The following is a 6,000-nucleotide window of genomic DNA, read 5'->3' on the forward strand; positions in this document are numbered from 1 at the left end:
TCTGTGCAGCTCTCTCAGGAAATATCTCTTGTTCCCCTCTCTGTTCTAGAGGAATATCCTAGACATGTTTTTTAGCCAATTTTGGAAGCAGAAGCAGGACTGGATGGACTTTTGGTCTAACAGTATAGGCTCTGTTGTTCATTCTGCTCCTTTACCTCTATTTCTCCATGAATACCATGTCTTTTACCCCCCTAAAGCCTCATTCTCCTCTCCTGCACCCAAAAGTTCACCTGTTTCTGACAGCCCTCCCCAGGCTGCCTGCTGATGTCTTGTTTTCTGGCATCAGCTATCCTCCTGCTTGGTACTCTCTCTGCTGCCATTGCATAAATCAGTTCTTCAAATGCCTCTGTAGAGGCTAAAGTTACACACAATATTACCACTAAACTCCCTTTCCTTACAGTGAGTGGAGTTCACTGGAGCCTCAGATCCCTTTGTATGATCCTGTGCTCAATGAAATCAATGTTAAAAAGAATTACAGGGGTTTAGTCTATGGATACCTTTCTCTGTTTATTCACTATAATGATTTCTGCATAAACTGCTTTGAAGTTTATACCTCTCTACCAAGTTCAATTTTCAAGTAAGGAACATATTTTAATGCAGATAAAATGAGAATAGGTTCCTTTGTCTTGCCTCCCTCTATATCTGGGAATTCTCAAACCTCTTGGTGTAAAACCTCTTGCCCCACTTTTCCCTGAACTCTGTTTTGCAGTCCAAGGCAGAACACACAAAGAGAAACCAAGACAAACATCCCTCAGAATGATGATTTCCCCCAGCTGGTTTCCTGCATGGCTATTTGCTCTGTCACTCTGAGTCCTGATCAGCAGAAAGCTTTGTCCTGTATAAAAGTTTCTGTGAAGCTAATTTAGGGCACAGCAAGGGCCTCATTTAAGCAAAACAAAACCCAAGCAAAGCACAGAACACAGCAATCCAAGTGGTTTTGTTTTGTGTCAGAGAAATGTATCAATATTTTACTATAATTTTCTAGGAGGCACTGATGAAATCTCTCTTTCTCAGGAAAACAGGAAATAATCTTTCCTGAGGTCCCTGTTATTGTGGTGTTAGTGCAAGCAGCTTTATGAGAGAACAACACTACGCTCTGAGTTGGGTCATTTTGGATTATGCATCTTTGGTTTTTTTTCATTTCTTTAGATGTGTTGAGGTTTGTTTTTTTTTTTTTTTCTGCTAAGACTGAAGACTTTCATTTTGTCCTAAAACCTTAAAAAGGAGAAAGTAAAGGTTTTTTTGAAATATTGAAACATTTCTCTGAATGGGAAAATGACCTAATGTAATTGTAACTGGTCTATAGCCCTGTGAAACACAGACATTGAGTTTCTGGGATCTGTTTAGCCTTAATGATTGAAGAATATAGAAGCAGACTCTTACATAAGTCTATGTGATACAGTGCAAAGGCTTAGCTTCACATTTTCTTATTGATTAATCTTTCTATTTGGAAAATTTAGAGTTCTTTACCAGACTGCAGAATTGTAGAGTAAAAGATGACTACTATAACATATACAGAATTTTCTGTCAGTAGTGCTCAAATGTAGTGTTTAAATAAATTGGAGGCTTTCTTTGAATTGTACTTTGTTAATTTATCTGCAAGTATTGAAAATCCAAGCTTACAGGTTTTAAATTTGTAGGGAACATTGCCCTACATCCACTCATCCCATGACAATTTAGTTCATGGATACTTCATTTTTTAAGCCTAAGCAGTGAAAAATTTAAAGCATCATAGCATTCAGCAGGACTGTTGCTTTGTTCCAGCCTTAGAGATGGTATTAAATACAAGTCTGAAGGGATGCAAACTGCTGTTAAGAACACAGTAGATTAATTATTTCAGTATTTCAAATTGACATGCTGGTTACATGTAAAAAACTTTTCAGCTCTGATGTCTACACAGAATGCACAAAACATCATAAAATCTCAGCACCTTCTTGACAATTTTGTATTAAGCACTCTACATAGTTTGTCAGGATCTTTGACTTCTGCCAAACATGGTGATTGCATTGTAATCCCTGTGAGTAGATGATGAATGCTTGTGAGTGTGCTGATCCCATGAAGCCAAAGTGAGAACACCCACAGGTCTGTACATGGAGTATTGTCATACAGTCAAGAAATGTTAGAAATGGTTCATGTATCAAATGTGAATAAACATGATCTTCTGGAATTTGGCATTATTTTCCATGGTAGGGGGTCAGGTTTTGCAGTGAAGAAGTTGTCTCTAAAATAACTGTGGTGACTCATGCAACTATGACTAGCCTCCTGGTAACACAGTTTATGACTAAACCTCAACTGGAGATGAAAGTCAGGGCAAAGCAAAATAAGCATAGCAAAGAATAGCAAAGCAAATGACCAGCTTCTTCAAAACTTGCAGACTGGTACGGGAAGATACAAGCACTTGAAATAAGCTGAGAGATGTCAGCATGGCCAGAGAGAAAGGCATGGCAGGGCACTGCCACTTGGGCTGTGGCTATGTCTGCACCCATTATTGCTTTCACAGCTTCTTCCTTCAGCACAGCAAACTGCCTGAATTGCTGTGACTCATCCTGGAGTGACACTCACACAAAGTGGTTTCGTTTAGTGCTCTATTATGTGACCCTCTGGTCACTCCTTGCACAGCTAGGTGACACTGGGATATTCCTGTAAACTCCCTGTAAGAGCTGTGCAGCTTTGGTGCTGAGTCAGCATTCAGGGTGGCAAACTTTTTCCCAATTTTCAATAAGGGACAGAAGGATGATCTTCTGTACCTGTTGGTAATTACAGCCCTGTCAGTCTCTGCCATTGCTCACAGCCAGCACAGGTTCATGAGGGGAAAGTCCTGCTTACCACAAACTGAATCTCCTTTTGTGACACCATTACTCACCTACTTGATCAAGGGAAGCCAGTTCATGAAGTCTTTAAGGGTGTCAAGTCTTACTGTCTCCCACAGGATCCTTCTGGGTTTGTAAAGTACTCTAAGACACACAATGTGATTTTTGGATTTTTTCTGTGCAGGAGCTGGACTCAAGGATCCTTGTGAGTACCTTCCAGGTATTCTCTGATATTTTATCATTCTATGATTTAATTGCTACTATTTCTCCCTGTTTTCAAGCTTGTATCTTTAAAAGTCAATAATTGATTTGACTTGGAATTTGGACGAAAATAATTGTCAGAAGTAAAATTCTGTAAAATGTTGGTAATATGTCAGCTCCTTATCCATAAACGTACATGTAGCAAATATTGACCCCAAGAGAATAAAACTCAGCAATCATCCATAAATAAATCGATCTGACAGCAAGTTCACATAGTGCTGCAGGCAACATCTTGAAACAGGTTTGCCTGTAGTGAAATTTGAAGGTTTGAAAGAACGCAGTGTGAAAACAACACCTACAGTTTCATTGGGTTGGAAATGTCAGCATATCACAGACGAGACAAAACTCAGTACTTTCTGTGTTGGGCATGAAGGAGAGATAAAGATGGAATAGCATGCAGGTGCTGAAGTGTGGTAAGAATCTTTCTTCACATTCCCAGAGCAAGGTCATTCAGCTACAAACACCGCACCATCCTTATGGGGAAAATATTTTTGTTGAAAATAAAATCTAAATTTATATTAAAACCAATACAGACTTGTGATCAGCTCTCTTTAATGACAGACAGAAGGCAGTAAACGATTGTTAGTTCTATATTGCAAACCTAATTCTTTACTAAAGAGTGGTTGAATTTATAAACAAACCTTTGCATCAAGATAAGAAACTCTGAGTGTGTGCCTGTGGGGCAGAAATTCATCCTTGAGATAAAAAGAGCTGCCTTGACACTCAGGAAATGTGTGTTTCAGTCCTGATCCTGCCTCAGACTTCCTGTATTATCTTTGAAAAGTTAGTATTTGTTTTTAACTGTAAAAATGGGATGAGACAATTTTCTCTAAAACATTCTTCTGTTTTTAAACTCTCCTAGGGAAGGACACTTACATGTGTGTGTCCTGCATTGACCTTCAGTAAATGAAGGTCCTAAGACGTGCTGTAACAAAAATAAAAACTCTGCAAGTGCAGAAGGTGCAATTGGGTACAGAAAATGCTGTTTTGACAATATTAATAATTTTTTTGGGCTTGGCTAAGGTGTTCATGACATCTTCACATGGGATTTTACCCATTTAGAAAATAATATTTCCAAAGAAAGCTCCCCTAACATATTTAAATATACACATTTCCAAAACCAGATATTTAAAATTTATATTTTGGGAGAAGTTATGCATATTTGTTTTTCTTCTGAATCAAGAAGAAAAACATTGAAATATCAATATATCAGTGAACTGGAGAAAACTAGACTTTACAAGATGAAAATACTCCTCCAAATTCTATTGAAATTAATGGTTCTTTAGCATGATAATTATTCATGACATTGGTTAAGAAATCCAAGAAATTTTATTACTTTTTGATATTTTGAATCAAGAAACAGAGACAGTAGAAAATATTATGGGCTTCAAAGGGACTCATGTAACTATGTGCAACCTTCTGGGAAAAAAGAAAAGCTTTCTAAGAGTCTCTGTTTTCATTTGTTGTGGAAAAACTCTCAAAATCCTTAGATGATGTATTCTTTGGGAAAAAATTCTCACTAATGTGTTTTATTTTACTGAAAATTCAGTGAAGGTTTCCTTTCTTCTGTAGAAAGTTGATTCTAAAACATATTCAATATCTTGACTTCATTATCTTTTGTTTGCTTACAAAAGCCTAATGTTGATGCTTTTTCAATAATTTTCAGCTTACTTATGTGTGCATGCTCTCTAGTAAGAACTTGAAAATGTAGAGGTATTTACAAAAAGAAAAGGAAACAAGTCTGAATAGAGATTCTTATTGCAGAATTATCTTTACAATGCAGAGTCTTGCTTGCTCTTACAATGCATTTTCACTGTGATTTATGAACAGTGCACAGCAGTAGCTGTTAAAGTAGTATGAAGGAAAATTAAGTTTGTAAGGATATCCGCTGTGGTAAAACCTTAGTGAATCACGGGTAATTCAAAGACAATATCATGTCCTGTTTCCTTTTTATTACCTTCTACAACCTCGTCTTTAGGATGATTCTTTTATCTGAAGTAAAACCTATTTGGTTTGCCTAGTTCTACAAGAACAGTTTTGAGACATTCGGCTTCAAAGTGGCACTGAAACGTTAGTTGCTTTGCTTTTGGAATTTAAAATTTAAAAATGCTGCAAAAAGACAGCAATTTCATGCATATCATTCCTTATTCTACCAGTGAAGCAGTGATAAGTAATAACAATTTAAGTGATTACTCCTTTTGAACATTAACAGCTCTAAATCTGGAAAATTCAGAGAAAGGAGAGGAACGTATTGTTTAACACTGTCTTCAGTCTGACAAATAAGTTTTCAAAGGACAATATTTTTCAAAAGATTTTTCCTTTGAGATAAGTAATCACTGGCAATGAGCAAGGAACTGGAAAAAGTCATATTCCTGAGTAATATTTCAGAGTGTTTTGGAAATGTTATGAGCTTTTGCCAAGAAAAAAAGGAAGGACAGGAAACTTTGACAAAAAACGTTGCTGGAAAATAACAGAAAATCATAAATCTTCATGTTAGCTTATGGCCAGGCAAACAGAATAACATTTGGCTTTTCTGGGTTATTTTTGTTTTCACTTTGTTTGCGTGGTTGGTTTGGTTTAGAGAGGGGGGTGGGAGTAAATTGAGGGGTATGATGGTTTTGTGCTTGATTTTAAAACCAATACTTGGATTCAAAAAGCACCAAAAGGACCTGTTAAACTTTCACTCATGTTTCTGTAAAACACATCCTTTTATTACACCTCCCACAAATGTCTTTTAGTAATTAGGTAGCAGGTATTATCTTAATGCACTTTAACTGCTTAAAATAGAAATAATGGGACCCTTCTTTCCTAAGTTGAGGCAAAGAGGTTTATGGGATTTTATTTGTTTGCCTTTGTTTCTGATGAACTAAAGGAAAGTCAAGGATGACTCTTTCATTTAAATCTGAAAGTGGCACTAATCATAACAGTG

This window comes from Lichenostomus cassidix, chromosome 4 (genome assembly GCF_008360975.1).
Source record: "Lichenostomus cassidix isolate B80296 chromosome 4, HeHo_3.0, whole genome shotgun sequence".
NCBI classification, from domain to species: Eukaryota; Metazoa; Chordata; class Aves; order Passeriformes; family Meliphagidae; genus Lichenostomus; species Lichenostomus cassidix.